This window comes from Hippocampus bargibanti, linkage group LG05 (assembly GCF_051943395.1).
Source record: "Hippocampus bargibanti isolate YZ-2025 linkage group LG05, ASM5194339v1, whole genome shotgun sequence".
Classification (NCBI taxonomy): Eukaryota; Metazoa; Chordata; class Actinopteri; order Syngnathiformes; family Syngnathidae; genus Hippocampus; species Hippocampus bargibanti.
In genome coordinates, this window is record NC_142738.1 from 24886181 (window position 1) to 24903356 (window position 17176).

Below are 17176 nucleotides of genomic sequence, written 5' to 3' on the forward strand. Positions count from 1 at the left end.
AGCGCTACCCGTTGGTAGAGAAATGAAGATCTATGATTCTGGCAAACGTATCTTTGAAAGTGTATTTGAACACGTCTCCAGACACCAGTCAAATGTGCGACGTGTGTACAGCGCTACCCGTTGGTCGCCAATCCGAACGTGGCAGTCTGCCACTGATGGGGATGACCAGCACCTGTGCAGGTGCAGGCGGGGTCGACAGCGCCACCCGTTGGTCGCCAACCAGATCATGACAAGATCGACATAATTGTCCTGCTCGTGACACGCACATACATACATTACCAACACTAAGTGTTTGCTGTCATAGTCTACGTTGTTTCACATTAGCTGACTGGAAGACAAGATATCGTTTTACTGAAAATGTCGACTTTCTTCCTTGAACCATCAACACGCAAGGGTCATTTTATTGCAAAGGCGCAACAGTCATGCAAGTCAAGTTTCAAACACTTTGCACTTTTGCTATTTTTGAGCTCTAAGTGTTATGCCGTTTAAGGTGGAATTACCAATCAACTACGGTCATGGAAAATGCACCACATGATTGGATTTTATTTGCCTTTATTGGTCTCGCAGTGGTACATTTCTCAGCAGCAAAGTGATGAAAGGAAAGGAAGAAGTAGAAACACAAAATAAAGGAGCTGCTGTAAAGGCAGCCACTCTCGCGGCACCATATTGAAGTAAAAAAAAAAACAACTCAATAACAAGTATTGTGACCCAAGACACATTCAATCTTAAGCACTTCCTACACCCTCTTTGTTGGATGAAGCAGTTCGAGATGAAAGAGCAGAGGATGTCCTTTTCACTAATGGATCAGGGACGTCATAATGGAATGTGCACATCTGCTACAAGCTAAATGTTGAAACCAAACACGAAGCTGTAGCATCCATTGACGAAAAGCGATTGTCTCATACCTCCAGCCCCACGTAAATCCACTTCAATTCCAAGTCGCGTCAGTTCCACATTCGCATCAGCGCTCTGCGCTAATGCTCCTTTCTTCTCATTGCGGGCTCCTCAAGTCATGCGTCCATCCAGCCACAGACTGTCCAACAGCACTGACCTTATCGCTGAACAAAGCGGGGCTGTGAGAATGCTGCCCATTACAGGCGCAAAAAAAGAAGCACAATGGCCCCAGAGCTGTCCAGCGATGACAGTAAAGTGGCACCAACATTACTCCCAAATCAAAAACAGTCCTTTGGCATATTCATGCAGTCGAAAAGGCGCAACTGCTCAGCAGACTTCTCCTTGATGAATGTTGTCACCAAAAATGCCAAAAACAATCCATATTTGTTCCACAAGACGCATGACAACTCAGTGACAAAATAAAACACAAAAACAAGACAAAAACAAAAAAAAGCAAGACTCGTAAGAGCACTTACTGACGGATGCCTACTCGGGCGCCATCTTGGACTTATTTTACTTTTTTACTGCAATGTGCAATTGCATTTTTGTTTCTTTGCACATGACGTGGACAAACTATTACTGTACTATTTGCAAATGCTCGTCAATTAGGACTTTTTTTTGGGGGGGCAAACAAATGTCATGGGGGAGCAATGATGCCATAGCATCTTTTCGGATCATCAGTTCTCACTAAACATTGAAAACAATCACGGCAATACTCCACAAATGATTATTCGAAGAAAGAATTGCAGGAATACTGTTGTTAATGATGAGAATAGAAATGTATCGTCACAAGGACGACTTGAAATCCCGTTGACGTGAGTGTGGAAATGTACACACATCTCACATTTGCCTGGTGTCTGGAGACGTGTTCAAATACACTTTTAAAGATGCGTTTGCCAGAATCATAGATCTTCATTTCTTTCTATTGCATCTCCCACTCTAAAGGTTTGACGACCCTTGAGGAACATATAGCCAGTATATTCCAGGGCTATATGCTTTTCATGCAACTGTATATGTGAGAGGTGCAGAGCCCTTCTGACTCGCTGTTCTCAGTGCAGCGCGGCGTCACTGCAGGCTAATTGAAGTCAACCACAGGGCGCTGCTAATGATCAGCCTACAGCGACCCTTCACGGTCTGTCATCTTTCTGTCGCCTGCGCGCTATGGTATTTAGAGATCACCTGAATCTCCAGCGAAGACGAGAGAGACAAAAAAAGGATGTGTGATGAGGAGGAAAAAGGGGGGGGGGGGGAGGTGAGAAAGAGAATCAGGATAGCAGAGGGAAGAAAGAATTCATGCAGGGCGTTGATGTTACATTAATAGCCCGGGTAATGAAGTGACCGGCACGCTGTGCAGGAAGTTGTTTTGTCCAATTCTGCTCACTTCCGCTCAGTGGTCATTATCCTTCCCGCGTCTCCTAATTCACCACTGGAGAATGCACCAGAGCAAGACCGGAACCATGGGGGAATTGAGGTGAATGAAGAGGTTGAGAGCACCTCGGGGGAAAGGGGGGGGGGGAGCAAGGTGTGAAAATTCAACGGGGAGCAGAGACAAGTGAGAGAACGGAGAGGAATACAAGAGGTAGTGAAAGGGGGGAAAAAGAGAAAAAGGGGTTCATCTTTTTTATTACCAACAACAGGGATGCATCTGGGCAGCGCCCTTGCGCCATTTACGCATTTTGATAGCCATTGGCGCAGCTTTGTAACTCCACTGTGCCAGCACCGGCGCATGTCTATTACGATTAGCACCTATTGCTCCACGATCTGCGCCACAAATGACATACTTCTGGTATAATAACTAAAGAAACAAATTTAGTGAAACAACAATTGAACGCTTTTCGTTTTCCTTCAGAGGTTTTAACTTTCGCCGTCTGCCATGTTGCCTAATACTGATATCTAGCCATAATCACTATTGCATTTGTTTCGGTGCGTTCCTAAGTCTTTCGGCAGTTTCCAACGAAATCAGCCGTAAGGGCTAATCGAATATTCATTTACCCATGGTGCATTGCAGTATTTACAGTGAACATGGCGAATGTTTGCAATATGGAGCATGAGAACAGGAGTAAAGTTCTAAGACATTGAAAAGATGCAGCAAACAAACATATTCTCATTTTTGAAGAAACAATCAAATACGTCCGCAGAGGGTAGTGACAATTTGTTGCATCAAACTGCTGTTAATGATTCGAATTTAGTGGATAATGGGAATTTCAGAGCTGTTGAGGCACATTGGAAATCTTCACAGCAAGTACATTTAAGTAGAAAGTAGTAAGAAATAGTGTGCTCAGTCTGTTCTCTTTGTCTTCTCTGTAATAACGTACAATATCAAAATAGCACAGGATTGATTGTGTACGAACTAAAGACAATTGAAAATGTTTGTTCAAATTATGTATGAATAAATTATTTGACTTTAATTCAAATTATGTTATTAGAAAATAGATTTTACTGAAATAATGGTTTTTAATTTCCAATTTAGAAATATCATGCTCCAATGAATGTATTTTGCTTTATTTCAATCAGTTTTGTATACAGTGAAACCTCGGTTTACGAACCCCTTGGCTTACGAACTTTTCGGTTTACCGACGTTACATTTATGAAAAATTTACCTTAGCATACGAACTATTTTTCGGGATAGACACGTAGCTGCCACAATGAGTGATGTGTCGTTCGCGAACGAGCCCGTTCTCCTAACAAGAAAATGGTGGCCACTGTTTTTGTCCTCTATTCCCCGCCCCCAGTCTTCGGTTAAAGCCACGTGATTGGTCAAGAACGCAGCAGTGGGGGATGGGGTTACAGACAGAGAGAGAGTGAGGCCGCTCTCCAAAAAACAAAATGCCGTCTTCGGTTAAACCCACGTGATTGGTCAAGAACCAAGCAGTGTGTGTGTGTGTGGGGGGGGGGGGGGGGGGGGGGGGGGGGGTTAAACATTAAAAAGACAATCAGACAGAGAGAGAGTGAGAAAACACACACACGAAAGGGAGATTACAGAGCTTGAAACAAAAAATCAAAAGTGTGAGAATAGTGAGAAAATGGATAGAAAAAAGTTAAAATATCCCATTAATCAGGCTCCACAAATAACCCGCACAAGTCCTCTGTACACTTGATGCAAAAAGCTATCAACCCGGCTAAACAGATCACAATTGATGAAGAACTAGATACACTTATCACAGAGAAAGAACCTCCAAGGGATCATTCTTCAAGATGGTGAAAGAGGCCTATGTTCTTCATCAAGTGTTTAATGCTGAGGAAACCGGACACTCCATTCTATCAAGCCATTAACAACCATCACAAAGGTAAATAAAATGACTTTATTGTACAGGACAGTTTATTTATTCAATCATAATACTATAGCACATTTATTTTACATAAAATAAGGTATATTTTGGGTAGTTTTAAGGCTTAGAAAAATAGATAGAATAAAATTATGTTTTATGGGGACCTGGGAACGGATTATTCTCATTTTAATGGTTTCCTATGGGAAATTAATTTTTGGGATACACACTTTTCGCCTTACACACTCTGTCTGGGAACCAATTAAGTTCGTAAGCCAAGGTCCCACTGTATTTCAGCAATCTAGTTGGGGCCCCATCCATTTTAGAATTTGGCCCCCTTTTCAGACACAAAGGGGCCAACTGCCCTCCTTTTTTAATTTCCCAAATGCATCCCTGCAACAATCGCAGAAGCAGAATGAGAAAGCTGCCAGGAAGCATGGACAGTCAGGTGCTTTGGGTTTTTCTGTCTGTACCACCAAGCATCTTCTGTCATCATGTTACAATTTCATGTCTTATCAGCAGTGTCATGCATGTGTCAAGCGCTATCACTTTCAATGTGTAAAGCAGGTGGTTCAAAATCATTTTTGCCACAGCCACATTGTAGAGTCCACAACAAATAAATGAATAACTAGTTTTAAAATCTCAAGTTAAAAACAATAATAATAATAATAATAATAATAATAATAATAATAATAATAATAATAATAATAATAATAATAATAATAATAATACATTTGCTTTCTAAGCACCTTTCAAAACTCTCAAGGACACTTTACAGTCACCTGTTATTGTGTTTGACAAGGGACACTTTGAAATTTTGGTTTGGACTTTAGCAAGCATCATGGAACTTGATATGCTTGATTTTCTTTCAGGGACTGAATAAAATGATGTGGTGGGCCAGATTTGGCCCCCGGGCCTCGACTTTGACACCAGTGAGCTAAAGTAATTCTGATTCGATCCATTTTCTCTTCTTGTTTAAACAGCCACACAAGAGTAATGCACTCCATCCTTACCCTGCCGCTTCTGACCTGGCATTTTTGTTTACGAGCTCCGTAAGCTGGAGGTCCGGATCGATTCGCAGTCACTCGATGTTCTCTTTCAATTCCAGAATCAATCAAACAGATTTGATGGGTCGATCTCCTGGGTTTTTTTTTAGGTGTAGTAAATTGACGTGAAGAGCCACATAACGCACTTACCCCAAAAATAGAATGAACTGACCTGTCGTTTCATTGAAAGAGCTTCATTTTCCTATTTACAAGTTGTTTGTTTTGTGCTTTAGAGAGCCGTCTATAGATACTCGCTCACAAAGGACAGGCTTTTAGATAAATAAGTAGGTCGGTAGTTTGCTGACAACTTGTGCTCATTTCAAATCTTCCCTCTATAAGCTATTAGAATTCATGATCATGCTCAAATAGCTAATGAGATGATTTGCATAAGATGGACCGTGATAAAAGAGCCCCCCCACCACCCCACAGCCCGGTGCTCTCTGTATAAGAATTACACTTCAGTAACCAGCTAATTGACAAGCTAATTGAACATTAGTATAATATGGAACATGACATGAAGAAGAATGGAAGCCCAATGTCCTTGAACATTCTGTCAGCTTCATTGTGAACAGTATCCTGCCTTCTCCCAGTTATTTGGCTCTCGGGAGCAAAAGGGCCTTCCTCAGAAAGTGAAGAGTATAATTTAGCCTGCTCTAATGACACACAACTATTCAGCAGGCAGCCAATAATTGTTCGGCCCAGGCTGGAAAAATAATAGGCAGAAAGTCTCACCCTCCAAGGTTTTCTCCGTACTCATTTCAAAGTACACGCAGTGACCCAAGTCCTCCCTCATGTACCGATAGTCAGTTACTTGAACCATGCGGTGTTTTTTTTAATGTGAAAATTAGAAGCACAGTGGATTCGCAGCTCAATTTCAACGTGTCATTTTTTTATTTTTGTGCATGTGCATGGCTTGAAACAGAAAGCACGTTCAACCTGGAAGTCAGTGGCTCATAATAATGAATACTGAGAAGGGCACATCTCAGCAGGCAGAAGCAGAGAGGGAACAAAAGGAGGGATTAAGTAGCCAACACTGCGACAAGAAAAAAAGCCAAAAGGAGTCGCGCATTGGTTTAATGAACTATGGCGAGCCGCGTGCTGTCACTCTCCTCTTCGGTGCCGCGGCATGGACAATGCGAGCACATTGTCGGCCCGGCTTTGTGCGAGCTTATTCAGGCAGCCGGCACCCCGCGGAGCCTCAATGGCTGCAGTAACTTAAACTTGGTGCCAGCGCAAGCTGTCACTCCGAGTATTGTTGGCTCTGACAGCACCTCTGATGAGGGCATTGTACAGACACAGACTCCAAACGCGACGTGGCGCAATGCGTAGGCTTGCATGTGTTTACCGCTGTGATCAAAATTGGGATTTAAAGCTGTGTGTGCCACAACAATAGTTTACACTTTCTGACTCCCAAAATAGCTGCTTGATACACACGCAGTCGGCTTGACTCTGATCAAACCTTCAGGATCATGTATTGAATTTTACTTGGAATTCTTACAGTACTTCCAATCAGGTTTATTTAGGTTGTTGAATTTACGTCCTTATTGCATGAGGAAGTCTGGAGTGACAGAAAAGTATGTCAGAGGGGTGCAAGACATGTAGCATGACTAAGACAGTTGTGAGGTGTGCTGTCGGTGTGGCGGAGGAATTCAAGGTGGGGGTGGGACTCCACCAGGGGTCAGCTCTGAGCCCCTTCGTGTTTGCTATGGTGATGCACAGGCTGACAGACGATGTTAGACAAGAATCTCCTTGGACCATGATGTTTGCAGATGACATTGTGATCTGTAGCGAGAACAGGGAACAGATAGGGGAGAAACTAGAGTGGTGGAGGTATGCCCTGGAAAGGAGAGGAATGAGGATCGGTCGCAACAAGACGGAATATATGTGTGTGAATGAGAGTGCAAGTGCAAGAGTGATGCTCCAGGGAGAAGAGATAAAGAAGGTGGAGGATTTTAAGTACTTGGGGTCAACTGTCCAAAGCAATGGAGAGTGTGGAAAAGAGGTGAAGAAGCGTGTCCGGGCAGGTGTGATAGAAGGGTTTCAGTTAGGATGAAAGGAAAAGTGTATAAAATGGTGGTGAGACCCGCCATGATATTTGGACTGGAGACAGTGCCACTGAAGAAAAGACAGGAAGCAGAGCTGGAGGTAGCAGAGCTGAAGATGTTGATGTTTTCTTTGGGAGTGACCAGGTTGGATAGGATCAGGAATGAGTACATTAGAGGGACAACTCATATTAGAGGCTTTGGAGAGAAAGTCAGAGAGGCCAGACTGAGATGGTTTGGACATGTCCAGAAGAGACAGAGCGACTATATCGAGAAAGGATGCTGAATCTTGAACTGCCAGTCAGGAGATTGAGAGGAAGACCAAAGAGGAGATTTATGGATGTTGTCAAAGAGGACATGAAGGTAGCTGGTGTGAGAGAAGAGGATGCACAAAACCGGGTAAGATGCAGGACACTGATTCGCTGTGGCGAATAATAAGAATTTACGTCGACAATGTGACATTTCACATTTTAACTGCTCGTTCTCTCACTGTGGTGTGAGTAACAACAATGTATGAACAATGTATACCGCAAAAAAATATTTGTATATACATTAGTTTTATACAGGGGCAGCCCGGTAGTCGAGTGATTCGCACACCGGCTTCACAGTGCAGAGGGGAGCTGGTTCGCGTCCCGGTCCGGCCTCCCTTTGGGGAGTTTGCATGTTCTCCCCGGGCCCCCGTAGGTTTTCTCCGGGTCCTCCGGTTTCCTCCCACACTCAAAAAAAAAAAAACATGCATGGCAGGCAGATTTGCCACTCCAAATTGTCCCTAGGTGTGAGTGTGAGAGTGACTGTTGTATGTCTTTGTTTGCCCTGCCAATTCAGGGTGTCCCCCGCCTCGTGCCCGAAGACAGCTGAGATAGACTCCAGCACCCCCCAATACCCTAATGAGGAATAAGCGGTACTGAAAATGGATGGATGGACAGTTTTATATACTTTTCTTGAACAAGACGTGTATGTATTAAAGTGATTTGCAGATCCATGATTAAGAACAACACAATGATGTGTTTACAAATCAGGGAAAATCAAAGTGTTTGGTTTTAAATGTCCCTCATTCTTCTCCGAGATATTAAAATGTCCTTTGACAGGAGTGGCATAAGAATATCATGTTTATGATGATATACAGAGCTCGGGGGTCTAGCTTTATAAAGGGCTTTGGACAAGGCCGTTTTATACCTCACCAACAAAAATGTACAAAACACTGAAGAGCAGTGCAGTGCGGAATCATGGATATGAATTGAAAGATATTGGACCATCGTGTTTGAGTGTGTGTGTTTGTGTGTGCCTGTGCATGCGTGGATGTGTATGTTCTTTTCAGGTCCTAAGAGCTCTCATCGGCGAGTAATAAAACATGAAGCACAGCACTTCAAGACCTTGAAGGCCATTTCATCTACCTCCAAATTTCATAGACCTCAACTGCAACTTTAGTCTGCGTGCGTGTGTGTGCGCATGCGTGGGTATGTACCTCAGCTTATGAACGCTTTCGTTTACGCACTTTTCGCCTGACTAACAATAAATTCACGAGAATATAATCTTGGCATACCAACTACTTTTCGACAAACGAAACAAACCACACGGAGCGCCGAGGTGGCTGGCGGACTAGTTTTCATCACCCCTTTCATTGATTGAATACGTGGTTTGTTATCAAGTGGATACTTTTGCAATTATGGGACCGAAAAATACTCCATCACAGGCTAGTGTTAAGACAAAGAGGACACAAAACAAAATTACGGTCGAGCAGAAGAAGGAGATCATCGAAAAACACGAACGAGGTGTGCGTTTGTGCAACTTAGCGTCCCACTAACTGTATGCTAAGTCGATCATTGCTACGTGTGGCTAAGGGTGTTACTGTGTTGTCTAAGCAACGGTCTCAGGCAGTAGAAGAGGTTGAAAAACTTCTGTTGATTTGGATTAACGAAAAGCAGCTAGCAGAGGGCGTTGCAAGGGACAGGCAACTACATCAATGACCATCGCATAGGTAAATAAAATGACTTTATTACGCCGACTTGCCCAACCTGCCCAAACCGCCATCTCGCCGCACAGCAGAACGAACTGTCTCAAAGAGGTGCCGACCGTGAGCCAGACACGGCGTTTGCGTCGAGGCGATCCCACCCGCTCGAGCGCCGACACCCACCCACTTTCCGATTGCTGTGCGAGTGAGATGCTGTCATGCTGGAGAAAATTGTCGGACGCATTTGTTAAGAAACAGTTATTTTGTATCCTCATTTTATGCAATGCTGCTCCGGCAAACAAACACCCTACTTGTTCGATATGGTCACGTTCGGATTGACAGCTAGGGTCGGAGCCGCGCCTCCCCGCTTCCCCCACCTCCATCAGGACAGAGGGTACGAAAATGAGACGCTGTCAACTTGTATTTGTACTGAGTATTACCCCGGGCTTTCTATATCTTCGGTGCTCGGTCCGAGCCCCCCGACCCCACCGCACATCCCGTAATCCTTACTTGCTTTTCTGCACCACCGTGTGCGAGTTGCTTTTCGCCATTGCCTATAGTATGCGTGTCGGGGTTCCCATTGCCCCCCCCCCCCTCCACTCGTCGTTTTTGGTATTCTTTATATATGATTATTCCCCTGGTCCTCTTTTTGGGACCAATGCTTTGTGTTGTCCCTTAAAGGACAACCAACGTCTCAGGACAAGTTGTGTCCATAATTTGTAAAATGGCTTCAAATGACTTCTACTGAGCGTATTTTACAAAGAGTCCACCGCATATATCTATATTTTACATTTTAAGACTTGTGCTAAATATTCCGGAAGTCTTGTTTTTGAGTTGGTGACGAGTCCGTACGTGACGTCACTGAAGGAACTGCCCTAACCGAAAAAAGGACACATCGTCGCAGTCCTTCCATCACGTCAATGCTTGTTTGGTCTGAAAACCTTGTGTTGCGCCAGAAGAGGGCGTCCAATCTCCACAAAAGGAATTTATCAGCCTGTGGAAACGCAATACATACACTGTCATGTCTACAAGAGGTCGACATTTTCTTCTGCCTCTTTTTGGGTGAGACATTTACCCCCAATGTAGCCTCAAAATGGCACGGAATAAATTCTTTAATCGATTGCAAACATGTATGCTTTCCTCTTCAGAACTATTTGAATCATATTCATAACTGGATGTGTAACAAGAAAGCATATTCTCCGAATCTGAAGCCATTGTTTTGATTCTCCAGCAATGCAAGATCTAGTCGTGACGTCACAACTGGGGGCGGGACTTTCTGAAAATGCCCATTTCGCAGCTAATTTTTTTGCAGATTTTGGACACTTTAAGTCATTTTTATTGGTGTTTTGCATTTGACTAAAAATATCATACTGCGTGTTTTGGGTATTTTAGATGCTATCAAACGTTTTTCTGATGTCAGTTAAAAAACAAAAAAGTGACGTCGGTTGTCCTTTAATAAATCATCCTGCATGGACTTCTGTCTCTGTCGCTTACTTGGGGATCCAGAATTTTCAATTTTGCTCTCCGACGAGTGGGCCGCTCTCTGCCTCGTTCGGAACGTGACAGATCTAAACAAGAAGGACCATCCCGAGTCTTTTATTGTACCAAATGCATCGCAAAAAAAAATAATTCTCCACTGCGAGACTAATAAAGGCAAATCCAATCCAATCCAAACACGCTGCGGAGTTCAACAGCGTTGCCGGCTGTAGAAAAACATGCAGCCGTACAAAAAAAAGGTCTGGCAGCCGTGGTCGTAACTGGCGCCGGCCGTAAATCGGATGTTACCTGTATGTACATTGACCACAAAATCACCAGATATGACATGTAAATGAAATTTAAATAATCACAGATAGCAAGCTTTTCCCGTTTGTTCAGTTGAATTTACTTTGTGCTTTCTCAATGCACTTGCCGTCTTGAGCAGGTCCAGTGTGGCACGAAAACCAGCAAAAACTCCACGTGAGCAAGCTCTTTGAAGACGCAGGCCCGGAAAACGACGCGCTGAACAGAACATCAGCGTGGGGTGTCATGTCACAGATTTACTCACTGAGTGTCAACTGGCAAACATTGGCTGTGACAAGAATGTAAACAAAGTCACACACATCAGACATTGCAAGCATGATTTGAAAGGCCCACCGCGCCAATTCATTTCAGGGAAATCATTGTTTTTATTTTATTTTTTTACTCCGCTGTGAAAAGTAATAAGGCATTTGGGCCAATGTGATTTCCGAGGCAGTTTTGCTGCTATTAACGATGAATGGAAGTAGAAAAGCAGCAGAGAGGTCAGCCAGCCTGGCAGAAGCTGCCGTTATTAACAGGAAATGGGAAGGAGCTGACATGTTCATCCATAACTAGTCATTACCATTCATTGACAGGATATTTGGCATTCACAACACAGCCTCAATGGCAAGTGTTTGTGAGGTTTGAATGACAAACAACATGGAAGCAGTTTTCTCACTGCGGCGTTCACATCATTTGGACTTTTTTTTTGCTCTTACAGTGGACCTCGGTTTACGAACCCCTTGGCTTACGAACTTTTCGGTTTACGAACGTTACATTTATGAAAATTTTACCTTGGCATAGGAACTATTTTTCGAGATACACACGGAGCTGCCACGATGAGTGATGTGTCGTTCGTGAAAGAGCCCGTTCTCCAAACAAGGAAATGGCAGCGGAATTTTTTTCTCCTCTATTCCCCACCCCCGGGGATGGGGTTACAGACAGAGAGAGAGCAAGGCCGTTCTCCAAAAAACAAAATGGCGTCTTCGATTAAAGCCACGTGATTGGTCAAGAACCTAGCAGTGTGTGTGTGTGTGTGTGGGGGGGGGGGGGGGGGTTAAACATTAAAGAGACAGGCAGACGGAGAGAGAGAGAAAACACACACACACACAAAAGGGAGAGGACAGAGCTTGAAACAAAAAAAAAAAAGAAAAGGGGAAAAATCAACTAAAATGCTGAGAAAATGGATAGAAAACAGTGAAATGTGGACCCATTTCAACTTTGATAGTTCAAAAGCAGAGTGTAGACTGGAAGGTTAAATATCTCATCAATCAGGCTCCACAAATAACCCGCACAAGTCATCTGTACACTTGATACAAAAAGCTATTAACCCAGCTAAACAGATCACAATTGATGAACTAGATACAATTATCACAGAGAAAGCACCTACAATGGATCATTCCTCAAGATGGTGAAAGAAGCCAATGCTCCTCATCAAGTGTTTAATGCTGAGGAAACCAGACACTCCATTCCATCAAGCCATTAATGACCATCACAAAGGTAAATAAAACGACTTTATTGTACAGTACAGTTTATTTCTTTAATCATAATACTATAGCACATTTATTATACATAAAATAAGGTATATTTTGTGTAGTTTTAAAGGGCAACCGACATCACTTTTTTGTTTTTTAACTGACATCAGAAAAACGTTTTATAGCATCTGAAATACCCAAAACACGCAGTATGATATTTTTATTCAAATGCAAAGCACCAATAAAAATGACTTAAAGTGTCCAAAATCTGCAAAAAATTGGGCATTTTCAGAAAGTCCCGCCCCCAGTTCGTGACGTCACGCCAAGACGTCTTGCATTGCTGGAGAATCAAAACAATGGCTTCAGATTCGGAGAATATGCTTTCTTGTTACACATCCAGTTATGAATATGATTCAAATACAGTAAAGTCTCGTTATATCGATATCGGATATATCGATAGTCCCGGTTATATCGATACTATTTCTATGCACGCGCGGAGAAAATTACATGCAAACAGGGTCGGATATATCGATAGTCCCGGTTATATCGATATTTTTTCGGACCCCCTTGAATATCGATATAACGAGACTTTACTGTAGTTCTGAAGAGGAAAGCATACATGTTTGCGATCGATTAAAGAATTTATTCCGTGTCATTTTGAGGCAAACGGGCGGGGGGGAATGTCTCACCCAAAAAGAGGCAATAAAATGGCCACCAAGCTGTGAGGAATGAATCAGCCCGTTTCCACAGGCTGATAAATTCTTCAATGGAGCTTGGACTCCTTCTGCTGGTGGCTTTTGGATGTAAAATAAGGTTTTCAAAAAAACAGTACAGCAAAATACATTGACATGATGGAAGGACCGCTACAATGCGTCTTTTTTACGGTGAACGGTGGTCCTTTTCTGACGTCACGTGAGGACTCGTCACCAACTCAAAAACAAGACTTCCTGAATGTTCAGCGCGAGTCTTAAAACGTAAAACATAGCTATATGCGGTGGAATCTTATTAAAATACGCCCAGTAGAAGTCATTTGAAGCCATTTTACAAATTATGGACACAACTTGTCCGGAGACGTCGGTTGTCCTTTAAGGATGAGAAAATTAAAAGGAGAAAATTATGTTTTATGGGGACTTCGGAACGGATTATTCTCATTTTAATGGTTTCCTATGGGAAAGTAATTTTTGGGATACACACTTTTCGCCTTACACTGTCTGGGAACCAATTAAGTTTGTAAGCCAAGGTCCCACTGTACATGCTTTTCCTTCATATTGCACTGCACATTATTTTATTCGTTCATTTGTTTCTATTTTGTGAAGTATTCATTTGTTCACAGTGTCTGAAACTCATGACAAAAAGTTAGTGGACACCAGGGCAGACAACTCTGAAAAGTTGCCTGCCTGGCCATAAATTGCCTGCCCCATTTTTCACATCTTGAAACACAATATGTCGACTAATCGCAAACAAAAACATTATTGTGAAGTATAAAGGATTTTTTAAAATTAAAGAAGTACCTACCACAAATGCTCCCTTGAAGATTTTGCTCCAGTTGTCGTTTGTTGTCATGGTGCACAATGCAATGTTTGCGTTGCATTGTCTGCTCAAAGCCACGTGGACTGCTCCACGAACGTTCGTTTGGAAATTTGCATACTCGGCACGGCAGACAATCAGAAACCTTCAGACTGCTTCAGACTATCCGTCTGTGACTGTAAAGTGTACTTGAAAGTTTTGAAAGGCGCTTAGAAAGAGAAGTACATGTGGTTTGTAGCGGTTTGCTTGTAGCGTTTGCTTTATTGAATAAAACAAATGTTTTGATGACTTGTATGCTCGTCTGGAAAGTGAAATGAAAAAAATCGTTGTTTTTTTTCTTGAAGAAGTTGTCGGTCACCCGGGCCGAAACGTTTTGAAAGTCTTACGCCCGACGTAAACGTTGTACGTTCCGGGCCTCCGGGCAGACATTATTTCAAACACTGGTTCACGTCCAGTTTTCCCTGGAACGTGCAATATTTTGCTTGCACTCTGTGAACAGCTTTCCCCCCACTTTGCTTTGCTGACATTTTTTCTGATAACTCGTGACGGTCATTTTTTTAAATACATTTTTACCCTTCATTTCGCTTTGCACCACCCCGTTGTATCCTTTCTATTCCTTCCCCTCCTTTATCTTCCTTATCCTGCAGAGATCCAGCTTTATTACGCGACCTTTAGATACCAATTCCTGAAGATTAAACTTGTGTGTTCTAGTCTTCTGTTATTAAAACAGATGTGCTTCCTCAACCATGAGTTTGTGTGTACGGACCACTCTTCATGCTGCAGCTCATCTTGTAGGATTTGCATTCCATTGAAGGTAAGACTCAGGTTTGTGCATGCAATATGTGTGCATGCATGGTCAGTGGATAACAAGTCACACACGTATACACACTTATATAAATACAAGATTGGGGGTGGAGGTGCTTAAAAAATCAAACCAAGATAAATCACGTCAATCTATATTTTTGATCATTGATGTGGCCGACAGTATAACCATTACAACTCAAAGGAAACCATCGATGAGAAGGTTTCTTCAGCCGTCATCTGTACTTTTTGAAGGTGTCAGACAGAGCGCTAAAACAGAAGTCTTTAGGAAGACTACGCACACTGACCAATACTTACTTTTTGACTCTAACCACCCTTTACAACACAAACTAGGAGTGATCAGAACCCTCCAGCATAGGGCTAAACTAATACCAACTAGCATTGAAGGTAGAGAAAAGGAGTCAAAACATATCAGGAGAGCACTCACTAACTGTGGGTACCCTCAGTGGTCATTCAACAAATGTCAGAAAGAAAGAATAGGGAATGAAACCAAAAATTCTCAAGATACAAAAAGGAGAGGAGTAGCAGTACCTTACTTTGCAGGAGTTTCTGAAAAATTACAAAGAGTCCTTTGGCAACATAAAATTCCTACTTATTTCAAACCGATAAACACGTTAAGGCAAAAATTAGTGCACCCAAAAGATAGGCTACCAAATGAAAAACAAAGTAATGTAGTTTATTCCATACATTGTAAGAATGAAAATTGTAAAGAGCAGTACATTGGGGAGACTCAACAAATTCTCAAAAAAAGACTTTATCAACATCGCAGGGATAATACTAGTGGGCCTCAATCGGCAGTACATTTGCACCTAAAAGCGAGCAACCACTCATTTGACGACAATGAGGTTGAAATCTTAGCGGAAGAACATAGATGGTTTGAAAGGGGGGTAAAAGAAGCGATTCTTATAAAACAACAAAATCCTTCATTAAACCGGTCTGGTGGGGTGAGGTTCAATTTGGATCGTTCATACAATAGCCTGCTTAAGCAACACAGGTTAGACAACATTTGTAATGCTGATGAGGTGATACCGGTGGGAGTGGGGCAAATAGGCCAGTCGTTAGTCAGGAATGTAGGAACAATCGGTGGGGCCACAGGGAGTGGTCCTCTGCTCCCCCCAACCTGAGAGTAGGGACCTATCATAGCTGTGTCCGGCGCCGCCATGCCTGGACATTAGGGATATATAAATATAAATCGTATAAACGATACGACCAGTCAGACTTTAGTTCGCTGATGAAGCATCTTGGATAAGAGGCGAAACGTCCGACACCTTCAAAAAGTCCAGATGACGGCTGAAGAAACCTTCTCATCGATGGACCACTCCTGTACGACTGAGAGCTTACACAGACGAACTCAAAGGAAAGGAAATGGAAATGAACAATTGAGATGAGATGGTTGCACAAATGTCCTCATCCTCATACAAATCCCACTTATGCTGTTGCACATTATTAAAATGTACAATACAAATGTAATTTCCCTGTATTTTTTTAATAAACATACGATAAATGCATGTTTAATCTATTTTAATCTTTTGCAAGTAAAAATCAAGTCCTTTTTTTAACCTGAATGGTTCTGTTCAGAATAGACCAATTACGTTCAAACTCTTGTTAAATCAAAGTCACCACACTCATGACAGCGTGTTAAGGGCGAAGACGAATGAATGTGTTATGTTTACCTTTGTTTGAGGAACACTTTGATCTATCCCAAAGATTCACCACCGCAATATGTGACCAAGTGTGGCACACTTTGGAAGACTAGTGATTTTGTTGTTGTTCATGTACTTTCTTGACAACAAGTCACAGTCTACCTCAGTGAGCCTCATTCGTCCGTCCGTCTAACAGTGTGAAGGAATTTTCAATTTTTTGAAATGCCTCAAAAGCTGCAATGCTAGCAAGTAAAGGTGTTGCATTAAAATTTATAAACTCACTTTTTAATATTTCAATTTTTATATCATAATTGAACTAGACTGTTTGGTGCACTGGTGTCAAAGTCAAGGCCAGGGGGCCAAATCTGGCCTGCTACATCATTGCATTCGGCCGGCGAGAGCAAATCAAGCATGTCGAGTGCCATGATTCTTGCGAAAGTCAAAACCAAAATTTCAAATTGTCCTATGGGAACAATAATAACAGTCGTGAATTTTTAAGTCATATTTAGAAAGTAGTTATTCATTTTTGTGTGCAGTCTATATGTAACATGCGGAGGGGATTAAATATTTTAATGACTTCTCTGAATTCATAATGGCCCCGAGAGGAAATCATAACTACAATGTGGCCCGCGGCAAAAAATTGAGTTTGACACCTTTGGTTTAGTGTCACTGGTGGTGTTGTGGTTTATAGTGATACCTCAGCTTACGAACACTTCAGCTCACAAACTTTTCTT